This window comes from Miniopterus schreibersii (assembly GCF_964146895.1).
Source record: "Miniopterus schreibersii genome assembly, chromosome: 18".
NCBI lineage: Eukaryota > Metazoa > Chordata > Mammalia > Chiroptera > Miniopteridae > Miniopterus > Miniopterus schreibersii.
This window is the reverse complement of record NC_138121.1, coordinates 8,221,331-8,237,444: the sequence shown is the minus strand read 5'-3', so window position 1 is coordinate 8,237,444 and position 16,114 is coordinate 8,221,331. Positions and strand designations below refer to the sequence as shown.

General features: G+C 52.5%; 1 protein-coding gene across 6 annotated transcripts in view; it reads left to right on the top strand.

Annotated features, from left to right (window-relative positions):
* The first annotated feature begins 923 nt into the window (after window positions 1–923).
* The window catches only part of PAK4 (p21 (RAC1) activated kinase 4), a 37,089-nt gene continuing 21,898 nt past the window's right edge, over window positions 924–16,114 (top strand). For 3 of the 6 annotated variants that reach the window (XM_081118715.1, XM_081118713.1, XM_081118711.1), the window contains exon 1: window positions 937–1,076. The gene's annotated coding sequence lies outside the window, so the exon portion shown is untranslated. Of the gene's footprint in view, window positions 1,077–16,114 lie in introns of all 6 variants that reach the window. The other 3 variants (XM_081118716.1, XM_081118714.1, XM_081118712.1) reach the window with 2 other exon arrangements.

Below are 16,114 nucleotides of genomic sequence, written 5' to 3'. Positions count from 1 at the left end.
GGGATTTACTAGCACGTGAGAGGGATGTTTGCTGCTGTAGTCAGGGTGGAGAGGAACAGTCCCACTGATGAGGTGACATTTAAGTAAAACTCTGAATGAGGGGAGGGAAGGAGCCTTAAGAATACCTGGGGGGGAAGAGTGTATTCCAGCCAGAGGAACAGCCAATGCAAAGACCTTGAAGTGGGAAAGCACCTGATATTTTCCTGGAAGAGCAAAGTCCTGAAGCCCAGTGAATGAAATCACAAAAGACGTTGTCCGAGTTTAGTTTATAAATTTCTGGTGTGGAGTTTTGTTGTTTTTGTATTTTCGTGCGTGTGTGTGTGTGTGTGTGTGTGTATACATATACATATATATAATAAATTAATTACTATTAAAAACTAATTTAAAAGATTAAGATCAAATAGTATCTTGGTTCCAGGTAAAGTTCCTGGACTCAGACAAACCATCGTCCAAAACTCACTATTTACTTCCTGTAATCCCAAACCAGCTATTTCCCACTCTGAGCCTCAGTTTCTTTATCTGTGAAATGGTCATCAACCATGCAATCGGGCTGTAGTGCGCATTCAGCAAGACAATGCAAATAAAGCACTTGGCTGGGTGTCTGGCAGGTAGTAAACGCTTAGCAATTGTTGCTGGTCCATTACTGCCTTCCACCCCCTAACGTCTTTCCGGGGAAGGTGGGAATCACTGTTACCGGAGGAGAGTCACTTCCCCTTGAAGGACTCGAGTAGGCTGGGAGCCAGCTTTCCCGCACCCTTTCCAAATTTCCCAATCCCCGCTTGGCATTTTCCGCCCGAAGGTCTCCGATTGGACAATCTGCACCAATCAGAGGCTGGAGCGGGCGCTGCCCGCCCTTCAGCTCCGCCCCCGAGCGGGCCCTGCCCCCTGCCCGGTCAGCCCTGTTGCTATGGAGACAGGTGGGCGGTGAAGGGGGAAAGCCCCGGATGTTCGTTGGGGATTCAACATGGCGGCTGCAGTGGCCGCGGTGGCGGCGGCTCAAGAGAGCTGAGGGCGACGCGAGGGCGCGGAGTTCCGGGCCAAGCAACTAGGCCGCGAGCGATTGCAGTGCCGAGCCGGTAGGATAAGCGGTCTGGCCTGGGTATTGGTGTAGGTTGGGCGATGGCGGTGAGAGAAGGTTAACACAAGTAGGGGGCGGGGCCGCTGGGGTCAAAGTTCATTCGTGGAGGGTAGGGTCGCACGGGGGGGTTGTCTTAAGTCAACGCGGGGGGGGGGGAGATAGTGCAGAGGAGGTCAAAGGTCAAACTAACGAAGGGGGCGTGGCCAAGGGGCGCGCAAAGTTTGAAATTTGAAGTGGGGGCGTGTTAGAGGGGGTTGCGGCGAGTGTCAAAAAAGGGGGGGGTCGGAATTAATCATTTGAGGAGTGGGTCCGCCTCCGATGGCCAGAGATCACAACTTTGGGGGCGTTGGGTGGGAAGGTTAAGGCAGCAGCCGGCGGATCGGATGAATGAGATTTTGGTTGGGGGGCATCTTTTATGGGATCGAAGGTGGGCGTGGCCAAAGGGGACCCAGCAGAATCTGATGGCCGGACTGATCGTGTTCTCAGGAATCAAAAGTTAACACCCAGATGAGACATATTACCGGTAGGACATCCAAGAGAGATCAAAGGTGATTTTTGGTGGGGGAGAGGGGAGCCCCCTTCTGCAAATAATGAAAATAATAGCAAACACTCATAAAGCATTATGTGTCAGGCCGTGCTCTAAACAAATAATTATATATTGAATCCTGACAACAACCTTACGGGGCCGGGGCTATTACTAAGAGGCTAAGTGACTTGCCCAGGGTCACCTGATGAGGAAGTCGTGCAGCTGGGATTCAGTTCTGGAGATCTGGGCTCCGAGTTCTATGCTTTACTGCCTCTTAAATAATCATAGTATTGGTTAATATTTAATGAGAGTTAACACTGTGCTCAGTGCCCTGTGTGCCTGTTCTTAATATACCACAATCCTGTAAAGTGGGTACGAAATAGAACCACTTTACAGACAGAAAAAGTGAGGTTCCAAGAGCTCCTGCTAAGTGATAGAGGCAGAGTCCAGGATGGGCCTGAATCCCAGAGCTCCGACCCCTGGTGACTGCATTGTAGATTGCTGAAGGTCTGTTTCTGGGCAAGGCTGGGCCACTCCCTGAGCAGGAAAGGATTGTCTGTTTGGCCTCCATGGAAGGGTGTGATCTGGGAGGAGAGGTTCCCCTGGGCCTATGGGATGGGGTGTTTGTGGGTGGCCCAGAGCCCAAGTGTGTCGAATGGGCTCTGGCTGGGAGGGTGTCCTTGGGTGGTACCCTATACAAAGTTGGGTATTCTCTGTACTTAAAACCCCAAGCTCTCATCATGGTCCTCAGTCACTCCCACCTCATTTCCTGTTGCTCTCCCCATCCCTCGCCTCAGTCCAACCACATTGGCCTCTGCTGTTCAACTCTAGGCTTACTCCTTCCTCCAGGTCTTGGACCTTCCTGTTCTCTGTCCCTGGAATCCTTTCCCCACCCTGCCCCCTCTCACTCATCTGTCACTCACTCACAGCCCTACCAGGACCACCCAGCTCTCTCTGCCCTCAGACACTTTCTTTCACAGTTGTTTTCTCCCCAGCCCTCACTCCTTACTCGGTCCTTACCTTGTGAGTTTTCAGTCTCTCCCACTAGAATGTGAGCCCCTCATTGGGCAGGAATTGCTCCTTCCCTGAATCCCCACTTGAAGCGCTGCCTGGCCTGCAGAGGATGCAGAAGATAGGAGTTGAATGTTGGGTACTGTGCTGGGTGCTGGGACAGCAGCAGTGGACAAGACACATGGAGCCCCTGGGGCTCTCAGTGTACCTTGGTGGGAGCAGACTGGACCCAGAACTCTAGCTGGTGATACAGGGCTACATCTCTACCAGCAGAGACATAATCTATAAGGACCTGTTCAGGGTGCAAGGAAAATGCCCCGACCCTGGACCCCAACCTAGGCTGAGGACTGTGTCCCTGGGTCCATCCTCTGAGTAAGTTCTGAAGGATGAGTAGGAATGATGAAAAATGGCAAGCTAGGCAGAAGGAAAAGTCCTGTTTGTGAGTGGAGCTCAGGGGATGGGTACAGAGGTGAGGGCTTGTAGGTCACATGTAGCCTGTGTGAGACCACTAGGATGCCTGGCCTGGGTGAGGGGTGGAACAGGGGTGGATGAGTAGCTTCCCGTGTCTGTGGAGCTGTGAGGCAGTACTGGGGAGTAGTTCAGAGAGCGGACGCTGCAACAAGGATGCTGGATTCACACCCCACTCCATTACTCATGGGGTGTGTAGCCGTGGGCAGGTTGCTTACCTTTTCTGGGCCTCAGTTTCCTCTTCTGCAAAATGGGCCTAGTGATAGGATTGCTGTGAGGATGCGTAGTGTACAGTGTGCCCAAGGCCTGGCACATAGTAGGTGCTGTGTATGTACTAATCTTGATCCTGCTGCTGCTCCTGCTACCTAGGGAGGGCCCCAGAGATGGTGGAGGGTCTCTCCACCTGCCTCCTGGCTTTCTCTGGTAGTTACCCCACCCCTGGCTCTGGCAGGGTCACTGAGTGGGTAGACTCTGCAGGCAGCCTTGTGAGGCCAGCCCAGCCTCGGGCCCTTTCGTGCAAGCTCACTCAGCATCTCAGGGCTCCGCACAGGGAAGGAGAGGTGGGGCTTGGCACTGAAGACCCACATTCTGGTCCCTGCCCTGCCACTTACCAGCCATGGGACCTTGGGCAAGAGATTTCTTAATGTGCCAGTTTTGTTCCTTATGATACATTTTAGACTATCAAAAAAAGTAGCCAGTCTTGTCCCTTCTGATACTTTTTCTGATACATTTTAGACTATCGAAAAAAGTAGAGTTTTAAATATACCAAAACACCTACATCTCCAGCATCCGGCCTGCGACAGACAGTTAAAGGCTTCATCCTCTGCCCACCCCTCTCAGCCGTATCAGTGATAGCTTCTGTACTGGAATTTGGTGTATAGCGTTTCTTTGCAGGCTGTCATACTTTTGCTGTCCTTGACTGTATACACAAATAATAAAGCAATAGCTCTCAACCCCAGCTGCACATTGCTGCGTATTGCAGTCACCTAGAGAGCTTTCAGAATGCAGATGCCCAGGCCTGCCATAGAGATTCTGGCCCCGGTTCTTGGTCCGGGATGGAGCTGGCAGCAGCAGAGGTTCCCATGACCAGGGCTGACCACCCCTGTTTCACAGGTCACATAAATGGGATCATGATAAGCAATCTGCTTCTAGGCAACATTAGGCTGTGGGTATTTCTCTGTGTGGATGTGTGTAGGTCTAGGGCAGTCATTCCTTTTCCTTGCTGTTGAGTGTTTCTTTTTGTGATTTTGGTGGCCATCGAAGTGGTTTCCAGTTGGGACTGTAATAAGCAGCGCTGCAGTGAACCTTCTAGAAGGTGTTTCCTTTTATACTGTATAGGTCCAGAGTCTTTCTTGGGCAGATGTCTTGCTGGCTTTCCAAATTGCTTTCCTAAATGCTTCTACCAGTGTTCCCACAGGACCTGAGGGTTCCCTTCGCTCCACATCCTGCTTTGGGCAAGTTAGTGGCCCTTGCTAAAATGATTACTCAGCCAGGAGATGGTAGGTTTTGTCGCCTCCCAGGCTGGTGGGGAACAGTTGGAGAGATGGTTCCTGTGATGGGCTTAGATGGGGCCTGACACGCACCATTGAGCCCCAGAGGACTTCAACCTTTGCCTGCTAGGGCCTCTAGGGCAGTGACTGCAACTTTGACCCAACTGTCCTTGGGGGGCTTCTCCCAGGCTGACAGTTGGGGAAGGAAACTATACTGACTTGAACCTCCTCAGGAAGGATCAGGGAGGAAGAAGGCAAAGCTTGGAAAGGGAAGGGCAAGGCCTTGCTACACTCATGTGTCTGACCATTGGTCCCAGGGGTGACCAGCACAGCCACTGGCCCATCTCTCTTTCCCTGGCCCATTGTATTATAGTACAACAGGCAGCAACAGCCCAGAGTGGTCAAGGCTGGCATAGGGGAGGCACAGGGACTGTAGCAGTCCAGACAGAGCAGGTGCCTGACCCAGCCTGGGCAGTCATCGCACACTTTTCGGAAGAAACATCTGATCAGTGAGAGTGAGCCAGGCCTAAAACGATGGAAAGTATAAGATAGTTAGTGAGTACTGAAAGTGCAAAGGCCCTGAGTTCCAAATTAGTTTGGGACGGTCAGATCCCATCAATGAGGCCAGAGTGGCAGAGTAGGCAGTGAGGCGGGGGAGGTGGAGAGGATGCGGCAGGTAGCAGGGGCTTTCAGGCTGAGGAAAGGATGGGTTTCACGTTGTGTGTAGTGGAGAGTCACTGGAGGCTTTAAGCAATGTCTGGTTTCCTTTTATAAAGATGCTCAGGCTGCCCTATGGGGAACAGATCATGTGGGCAGCGGCAGGGAGACCCAAGGGGAGGCTGCTGTGACAGTCCAGCAGAAGAGGGGGCAGGATGAGGGTGGAAGTAATGGAGGAGGGTCCTGTGTGCTGGCCAGGATTATGAGTACTCTACCCACATGAGCTCATTCATCTTCACAACAGCTTGCAAGGCAGGTACTGTCATCTTCCCCATGTTAGAAATGAAGAAACTGAGACCCAGAGAGGTACGTGACTTGTCTAAGGTCACACAGCAGGCAAGTGACAGAGGCTGGACTTGAACGCCACACCTTCAGGCTCCAGAGTCACTGCTTTTTGCAGTTACCTCCAGTGGTTTGGAAGTGGTTGTGACAAGACAAGGCCACTTCTTGTCCACTCAGTTCTTACTCAGGCTGCCCTTTAGATGGAAGCTCCTTCGGGGCCTGTTCAACCTACATAGTTTCTGGACACTGGGTCCCTACCTCCCTCAGGGGCCCCCACAATCTCTTCCCTTTTTTGTCTATCACCTTACCCCTCCTTGTCCTGCTGGCTCGCAGTGAGCCAGACTTCCTGGCCAGACGCTGCTCGGGGTGTCCCCAGCAGCTGTTTCTCCCATCAGCCGAGCTGGGTGGCCACAGATGCAGCCAGCAGGAAGCAGTCTCCTTCCAAGGCACAGTTAGGGAAATGGGACCCTTCCCGCCCCAGCCACCCATCCGGGGCTGGGGCTTATTGTCTGCCAGCTGCCTTGGCCCACAAGAAGGGTGGGGGTGGGGGTTCAGAAAGGGAACTTTCCTAAGTCCCAGGGGAGCCAGCTGTGGTAGATGGGACAAGCTACCACTCACTGTAGCCTGTCCCATGGGGCCCTCTGGTCCTGCCCTGACCTTCCCCAGGGTGTGAGGCAACTTCCCTGCCAGGGCCACACAGACCACACGCCTCCTTCAGCCTGACCCGCTTTCCCCAGCTGGGGGCCCCTGAGGAAGAGACGTTTGTAACCTGTTGGGAGGATTGGAGATCAGACCATAAAGTGCCTGGCACACGGCGAGCTGGTGGTAAGTGGCCTCCTCTGGCTGCAGCCTCCTGCCCTCCTGCTCCCTGCTCACCAGGTGCTGGATGCCTGCTTTATGACCATCGTCACCCTGCCACCACCCGCAGACCCTGAGGCAGAGGTGTTATTAACCTCATTTCTCTTTTCCTGCATTTTAATGTTAAGGAAGCACATTTTTGCTCCATGTGCTTGTATTACCTATTCTCCTAACTAATCACTGAAACACAGCCCAGTGCAGAAGGGCCCAGTGATGAGGACAACTCTTTCCTACTAGGTTGGTGGTCCCCGATTGAGGCAGCCATTGTTCCCAGTCTCTTCTCTGTCTTGTGATGCTGGTTCCCGCATGTTCTCCCTGCTTTGTTTTGACTCCAGTGGAGCCGGTGTCCCATGTTTGTGTTCTGTCCTGCCCCCTTGCACTTTTCACTCTTAAGTTCTGTGTCAGGACCGAGTGCTTCCTTGTTCTCGCTGTGGCTGTCATGTTCCGTGGCATGCACATGTCCCGCAGATGGCCATTCCGGCCCTTCCGGGCTTTCCCTCCTCTGAGCAGGGCTGCACGTGCCTGCGAGCACAGCTGTGGACTCACGTCTACAGTTGGGCTGGGGCTGGGATGAGCTCCGGGAGCTCCGCGATGGTGTTCCCGCCTGCCTGAGAGCACGTGCCTGTTTACACCCCCACCCTCAGTGGTTGATGGCACCAAGGTTTCCTCACATGCTGGCCATGTGGACAGGGTGTCATCTGATGCTTCAAACTCTGCCTGTCAGATAGGTACCAAATGGCCCTTGTCGTGGCTCTGATTTTAATATGAGGAAAGTGGAGCTTCTTTGCATTCATTGAAAACCATCTGAGCTTCTGTCTGTGGGAGCTGTCTATTTATGATATTGTTACTTTCCCTGAGAAGTGGAAACTGAGGCACAGATTGGAAACCCCACAGCAAGTAAGTGGCAGATCCAAGACGTGAACCCAGCCTTACCTGGCTCCAATTTGGAGCTCTTAACCTGTCTGACACAGAGGAGGGCATGGACTCTGGAGCCAGCTTTGCCACTACTGGCTTTGTGATCCCAGACAAGTCACTTCCCCTCTCTGTGCCTCAGTGTCCTCATCTGTGAAATGGATGTTAATGGTACCTCTTCATAGGGTTGTCTTGAGGTTATAAATGCATAGCATCAGGCAGAATGCATAGCAAGTGCTCAAAGACTGTTAGCTGCTAGCATTAGTGCTCAGTGTTAGTCTATATTGTTAGTGGTCACAGAAAGTACTATTCTTTCTGTGAACTAACTTATTGAATCTTCCCAGCACCCCCAAGTTGTGGGTGTTACTATCCCTCTGTCAGAGGGGAGGAAATTGAGAACTTGAGAGACTTGCCTGGGGTCACAGCCAGCAGGGCTGGGATTTGGCCCCAGGCTGCTGGCTGCCCAGTCTGGCGCCAACCACTATGGCACACCACCTCTGCCACCCCCTTAACTAAGTCTCCCTCCCGCCCCTCTATTGTGTCCTCAGTCCAGGCAGGCTGCAGCAGAACTTTGAAGGGGAACACCTTGACAGGTGGGGTCACCAGGCAGGGTCCCCATACAGAGCCTCCCTCTTGGGCCCTCCCTACTTCCTCCCTGGTGCCCCGGCCTGGAAACTCCTGATAATGCGGCATTGTGTTACGGTTTCGGCTGGCTTCCCCAGTCTGGTTTCAGCCACTCCCACACCAGGGAAGTGGCCTGCTGTCCTGGGCCTCCTCCCCCGCGCCTCTGCTCCCCCTGCCCTTCCCTCCTCGGTCAGTGCTGGGAATGGGGAGAAAGTAGGACAGTGCAGGAGGGCAGGGCTCTTCTATATATCAGCCCCCAGGTGAGGACCCTCATGGGAGTTTTGCCCCCCTCTCCTTAGGAACCCCTCCTCTGCTGCCCGCAGGGCCCTCCATAGCCCTGTTTCCCCTTCCCCCACACTTCCATGGCACCTTGGCCCCAGGTCACTTGACTCTGAAGTGCCAAATAGACACACATACAGAAGTCAGTTTGATAGAGAAGGGCAAGGTGAACGGACACTTCCCCCCTACACCAAGGTGAGGGCAGATTGCTCAGCGTCCTAGAAGCCCCGATCACCCTCTTGGTCACAACTCCAATAGTGATCACTCCCCTGATCCTGGGGGTTACCATGTTCCTGCTTTTCCGGGTGGTGTTTACCAGGTATGCATCCCTGAATTCTAGAGGGCCACCTTGCCTGCTTTTGAACTTCACGTAAATGGGACCCTTTGCGTGTCTGTGCTTGTATCTGTCTTCTTTCACCCTCTGTCCACATGGTCGCGTGTACTGGCAGTTCGTCCACCCTCATTGCTGCTTAGCATTCTGTGCTGTGAACAAACCATACTTAGTTGTCTGTCTCCGGCCATGCAGGTGCGAGCGCCCTTTGAATGTGCCTGCTGGTGTGTGTGCACGCGTTTCTCCAGGGAACAGGTGCAGGGCGCGTGGCTCGGGTCAGAGGGCAGGGCATCGTCACCTTTGGTGGAATTGCCACTCGGCTTTCCAGAGTGCTTGCACCTCTGTACGTGCCCAGCAACTGCTCTACATCCTCACCAGCACTTGGTTTGTCAGACTTTTGAATTGACCTTGAAACATTTTATACTCTGTTCTTCTGCAAAACTAACACATGCTTGTTACTGAGATGAGTCCCTTGTGTCATTTTCTCCTCCCTGTGTTCCCACCCAGGCGGGCTCTTACCTGTCCTACCAATTGGAGTCAAGTGCTTATTCCCCGGATAAGCCCTGTGCTGGGGCCCGGGACAGGGCTGGTAGGGGACACAGACCTTGACCAAAGAGTGACACAGAGATAGGCAAAAAGCCCCCATCTGCCCTCAGTGACCTTGATGGGTAACAGGCACCCCATCCATCCTATTAATTGGGCCAGGAATCTGGTGTCATCCTGACTCTTCTTGCCCTCTTCCTCTGTGTCCATGGGATCAGAGAAGCCTGTTGCTCTACCCTCAGAATAGACCTGGTGCCTCTCACTCTTCATCATCACCCCAATTCGAGCCACCCTCATCTCCAGCCTGGACCGTTTCAGGGTCTCCTCGCTCCCTTCCCCACTGGCTCCATAGCCTGCTCCCACGGAAGCCAGAGGAACCTAAGTCAGTTCATGACCCTTTCCTGCCGGGGACCCTCCCATAGCTTCTTTTCTCTTGGGAAAAGCCTCCAAGGCCCCACAGGATTCTGGCCCAGCTTTTCTGCTCACATTGCTGTACCATTCCTAGAACATTCCAGGCTGGGGCCTGTCTCAGGGCCTTTGTTCGTGCTGCGCTCTCTGTGACCTGTCCCTCTCTTGCCCCCCACCCTCCCCTGCTTGATTTTCCCTGTAGCACTCATTGCTACTTATGTTACATTATGATTTGTAGTTCTGTTGGTTTATTGTCCCCACTACCCATAACTTAGCTTCATAACCTAGCTTACTATGTCCCTTGGCTGTATCCTCAGGGCATGTATAGTAGTCACTCAATAAATGCTGGTGGACTGAATGTAAATGAATGAATGAATGAGCTATAATAAGCAGTGAGTGTCATTGCCAGAGTGTAGGATTGGGGATCTGCGCTGGGTGCGGAGTACAGGGCAGGCTTCCTGAGCAGGAAATGGCACTTGGTGTTAGCTTAGAGAGCTGGAGGGTAGGGCACTGGAGGCTGAGGGAGCCGCCTGTGAGGGTTCCAGATGGGAGGGTGCAAGGGCACTTGAGGAAATGAAGGAAGACTAGCATCAGTGTTACTTCTCAGGTGGGCTGGATTCAAGTGTTACAGCCACTCGGTCCTCTCCATGTCTCAGTTTCTTTCTCTCTAGAACTGAAGCTGCTCTGGGTGGCCTGGGGCATCTCTGAAGTTCTGCTCCTAACATGCTCCTCCAGTGCCTGGCCTGTGAACTTGAACTTAAACAAGATTGTTTTTTTCTTCCCACAAACACTCTGGAGTGCTTGGCCCTTAATGGCCTCCAGGGACACAATGATGGATAAACAGACCCAATTTGAAGCCTGTCTCTTGGATTCTCAGCCTTCTGAGGCACCCCTGCCTCGAGGCAGGAGAAGGCCTGAAATAACCTTGGGTCTGGGGAGTCCTTATTCCTTAAACCGAATTGAGGATTTGCATGCGCCACGCCCGGTGGGCTGCACAGCACTCCCACACTGTGGCCTCATCCTTCCTGGCATCCCAGAAGGTGGCTGCGACCATCCCATCCGACCTGCTTCACAGATGAGGAGGTTGAGGGTGACACCAGTGGTGTGTGCTTGGCTAATCCTGCAAGCTGGTGCTGAGCAGATGTGGTGGCATCTCCTCATGGCGCTAATTTGCATTTCCCTGGTGGCCAGTCACGTGGAGCAGCTCTCCACATGTCCCTCGCACATCTGGAGCGCCTCTCCTGTGAAGTACCCCTTCATGCCGCGTGCCTGGTTTTCCCTTGGGCTGTCTGCGTGTTTATATTTTTATCTCTTTGAATTAAATCCTAGATTCTGGAGGAGAGCCTTTGTTTCTCAGATGTTATACTACCTTCTCCTGGTCTTCGGCTTGCCTTTTCACTTTTTAAATTGTCTTTTGATGAACAGCAGTGCTTAATTTTAATGTAGTCAAATGTGTCACTCATTTCCTTTTCCTTTATAGTTTTACGGTTCTGCTTTTCACATTTCGTCTATTCGTTCTGGAATTGGTGTGTGTGTGCATGTGTGTGAGGTAGGCATCCCATTTTATATTTTCCACCCGGATCCCCATTTATTAAAAACAGACTGACTCTGCCACTGCGACCTGATCATAAATCATGTCTCTGTAAGTGAGTCTGTTTCTGGGCGCTCCCTTCTTTTCTCGCTCTGTCCTGTTCCCGCAGCAATACCACACTGTCCTAATTTCTGTAGTTATAATAAGTCTAGATATGGGAGGACAAGCCCCCCCCCACTTGTCTTGGCCATCCTTGGCTGTTTAAAATTGTGTTTAAATATTAGACAAGCACCTGTCACACACACAGAGATGGCATTGAGCCTTGCAGTCCATGAATGTGGTCTATCTCTCCATTTATTTATGTCTTTTCTGAGGTCTCTCAGAAAAGTGTTATGCTTTTTATCACAGTCCCTGCTCACCTCTTATTGGATTTATCCCCAGGTGCTTCATTACATGGCAGGGGGAGCCTGTGCCCTCCTCTCCCATGAGGTGCCTTGCTCCCTAGGTTGGGCCTTGCTGGGTGAGGCTCTCATAGCAATGGCAGGGCCCACCTCCCCCAACCCCTGCTTCCTCCCTGGCACCGCCCTGGGCCCTGGCAGAGGGCAGGCAGGACGCCCGCAGAGGAGGTTGTAATTTTCCTGAATGATTTTAAGGGCTAATTAAAGGTTTTCCTTGACTAATCAGCTTACGTTTAATTAACTGGGAACAGGCTCAGGGATGCGGGAAGCAGCTCTGGTGGGAACTTCTCACAGCGTGGCTAGAAGGAGCCAGGGCTCAGCCCCACCTGGGGGGTGGCAGGACTGGGTATGCCCCACCACCCTGTGGTGGGCTGGCTGGACTTCTCCATGCCTGAGAGAGAAGAGGTGGAGATAGCAGGTGCCCATGAGGTTAGAGTGGGTCCTTCCTGCGTAGGATCCTTCCACAGCTCCCACTGCCCAGGAGGAGGCCAGGACCCAGTCCCTCCTCTGGTCCACAAGGACCTGCCACCTTCTGCTTGCTGGCTGCACTAATGCCTCTTTGTTCAGTGCTCTCACTTCATTTGTTCTTTGGGTCTTGGCCTGAAGGTCACTACCTCTGGGAAGCCATCTCAGGCTGGTCCAGAGCAGATGATGAGCTCTGCTGTCCCCTTGCCTGCTGTCAGGGCTACTCATTCCATCACTGGTAAGTGCTTCTTGAAGGGAGTGCTGGGGCTGGGCCCTGTGGTCCAGCACTCGAGTTGCAGGGAACCCAAGAGGAGAAGTGGTTCAGGACTGGTTCTCCTGAGTGAGGCTGGGAGTGGGTGTTCAGGCCTGGAGGACTGTGCGCTGGCTGAGGCCTTCTCCAAGGAGGCTGCTGGTTGGACTGAGGATGTGCTCCTGGGGGTTTGTTGAAGGGGGAGGGGACCTGGAGATGGCCGTGCCAGGCCTGGCTTCATTCCTTGCATTCCTTAGCCTGACCAGACTCCTGGTGGCCCAAGGTGGGGGAGGGTGGGCAGGCAGAGAGGAGCCTCTTGGACGCTGACCCTGTCCCTTTCCGTCCCTCCCTTTCCCTCCCCCTGCCTGCCTCATCAGTCTATGTCACTTTGTACCTACCCCCTCCAGGGGCTCAGGCCTGGGTCTATGTATCCAGTCCCCCTTTACCCCCATCCCATACTCACCCTTGGCTACACATTACAGTCACCTGGTAGGGCCTCTATACAGGGGCCCAAGCCCAGACCATTTGAACCCAAATCTCTGGCTGTGGGGCCTGAGTGTTGGTTTTTTTTTCTTAAAGCTCCCTGGGTGACTCTAGTGTGACACTGAGCTGGGATGACAGCCACTGGCCTACAGGAATGACAGCAAACATGTATTCGCTTTTGCAATGTTCAGGATGCTTTTCTAAAGGCTTCTGACATGACATGGTTAAGTCATGTCACATTATAGGAAGATATTACTCCCATGTTATGGATGAGGCAACTGAGGCCCAGAGAAGGTTCCTTCTGTCCCTGGCGGTGTAGCCTCTGGTCTGGACTGCATCTCCCTGTCTCCCCCCACCCTCTTTCTTTCTCCTTGTCTCTCTCCCTTCTCCCCACCCTCAATTTCCCCTTTCCTCCCCCCCTGGCAGAAGCCTTCCCAGGCTTCCCTATTTAGAGCCAGGATCCCTCTGAAGCCACAGAAGAGAGCTGGTTTCTGCAGGCCCAGGGCAAGGATGGGAAGGATGCTGATGTCATTGTGTGCCAGCCTCCCTCGATACTCCTGGAGTGGAGGGAGTGGGAGAAGGCACCCACTAAGGTTGTGGGTACTGGGGTCAGCTCTGCAAACTTTCAGGGAGGACTGTCCAGGCCTGTGAACCCTGATAGATCCTGTGACCCCCAAATCTGGTGTCATCTGTTACCATCACCATTTCAGGCTCCTGTGAAGTGGCTGATGGTTTAATTTCAGCAAAGGTTTATGCTAAGATGTGATAATTGTATTGCAAGAGCCTGTATTATTTGATGGGAATGAGGGGGAATGAAAGCCCAGTGCTCCCATGCTCGGGCAAGAGCAAGCCCCCAGGTTCCCTTCTGCCTTTCCCAGCTCAGGCAGAACTTCCTCTGTGACCTTGGGTCAGTCCCTAAGCCCCAGGTGTCTCTGCTTTGGTTCCCACATCTGGAGCAGGAGAGGATTCGCGCTGCCTCCCAGGGTAGCTGGGCGGATTAAATGAGTCAGTGTGTGACGCTCAGCAGAGGGCTGCCCTTCATTATGTCGTTATGGTTGCTGTTGCCTTGATTACTGGTACAGTTATTAGAGGCAGGTACATGTTTGGATTGAATAGTTAAGATTCACGGGGTGAGTGATCCATAATTCTTTGCTATTATCACTAGGTCACATTTCCTGTTTTATCCTGTTTAAAATCTTTGTGTTATGGAAATGTTCACATACACTCAGAAGGGTGGTCTAATGTTTTCTCCAGATCCCATCACCACCTTCAGCAGCTACCAGTCATGACCAGGGTTTTTCATCTGCACTCACCCCCCACCCCCACCTCCCCGATTATTTCGAAGCAATTTGTAAATATTATATACTTTAGCTATAAATATTTCAGCTTTTCCTCTCATAAGAGATAAGAAATCTTAAAAAAAAAAAAAGCCACAATACCATTGTCACAGGGAAAAAAAGAAACAATAATTCCTTCACATCCTCACGTTTCCTGAATCGCCTGCCACCCTTTCTTTCAGTTTGTCCATTTGCGTTGGAGTGTAGACAAGATCTGTGCTTTTGGATTTGGTTGATGGGCCCCTATGTCTTCTGCAGTCCATAAGATTTCCTCCTTCAGTGCTTTTGTGTGCTTGCTGTTTGGGTCATTTATCTATCAAAAACCCTGGCCTTTTGTCTACACCTGGCTGATGCTTCTTTGTGGTTTCATCTAACTTGTTCCTCTGTCCCCTGTGCTTCCTTGGGACTTCGGTTAGAGACTTGATTATAATCAAGCTGTATTTCTTTCATGGATGGTACGTGCCTGGGTGATTTAAAAAATAAATTTAATTAAGTATTATAAAAAGTGAGCGGATTGAAAAAAAATCTTCAGTTGCTCCTAGTAGGGCTGGTACCCAGATACAGCCAAGTAGGCTGGGGGACCTGAAGGACTGCAGTTTGGGAACTCCTGGACAGAGGGCTCAGTGTTAGCTCCCAGCCTCCAGTGAACCATTGTAATAAATGCACAGCTTTGGGCTCCTGCTTTGCTAGGCCTGTAGGGCCCCAGATGAGAACTGTCCCCAACCCCTATCCCCTTCAGCCTGGCTGGTGGTTAAGCCTGAGAGACTAAGACTCTTGCCTGGCTCTGCCCTTGGCCAGCTGGGCCACCCTGGGAACCTTTCTCATCCCTCGCCTGCTTCCTCTTCCAGAACATGATGGGGACTCTACCTCCCTTGGAGGCCTGTGGTCAGGACTCAGTGACCATGCAGAAAAGGGCTGCTGCCTGGCATGCGCTTGGAGCTGCTGTTCTGCATTTAGTGTAGATCTCTCTGACCTCAACTGCACCACTCTACCTTCCAACACTCCCTCCCTGCACCCAGCCTTCTCGCACATCCTGAAATGTACCAGGCGGGCTCCAGGCCTCGGGCCTTTGCAGTGGCTGTTCCCTCCATCTTCACTGCTCTTCCCTAGATCCCCACATGACTCTCTCACTTCCTCTGGTCTTGCTCACATGCCACTCCCCAGACCTCCCTGACCGTACTCTCTGGCCCCTCTCTCACATGTTATATACATTCTTGTTTACTTGTGTATTGTCGTATCAGCTCCAAGAAGAGGGATGGTCTTATTCACTGCTGTGTCCCCAGTGCCTAAAACAGTGCCTGGCAACTGAGTGCTTAATAAGGAATCGCTTAATGTGTGAACCAATGAGAGAAGGACCATGGTTAAGTGAGCAGACTGGCACAGGTCAGACTTGCTGTGGAATCCTGACTCTGGTGTACACTGTGTGACCTTGGGCCGGCACGTGTCTGCTCTGAGCCACACATTCCTCCTCTGCAACATGGAGGCGTTAGCAGCACCCTGCTCACTGCCTTATTTTGCACCAGCGTGCTACCCACATATAACGCTTTGTAGCTGTCCTCACTGCTGTCCTATGTCTCCAGCACAGGGCACAAATGAACCAGCCAGGGCTGTCCCTGCCATGGGGACAGTATCAAATCTTAAATAATGCCTTCTAGTTTGTGTGACCAGCTGTGGTGCCCCGGGACAGGCCAAGGACATGGATAGGTGAGTTCCTGTGGCCAGAAAGGCTCCCTGGGGAATGTGACTCAGGCAGGACATAAGAGTGCCAGGATGTGGAGACCTGTGTGTTGTGGCCGAGCCTGAGGGTTCTGGAGCTGGCTGCTTCTAGGCCTTTGTCTTCTTTGCAGGAAGCAGGCAAAGAGCTGCAAGGAGCCAAGGACTGCTGCTGCTCTGATTACAGTAGCAGTTACAGCCGTGTGTGTGTGTGTGTGTGTGTGTGTGTGTGTGTGTGAGAGAGAGAGAGAGAGAGAGAGAGAGAGAGAGAGAAAGAGAGAGAGAGAGAGAGAGTCAGTGCACACATGTGTGTGTAGATGAAGCTTCCAGCTGTCAGAATTGCTATCGCT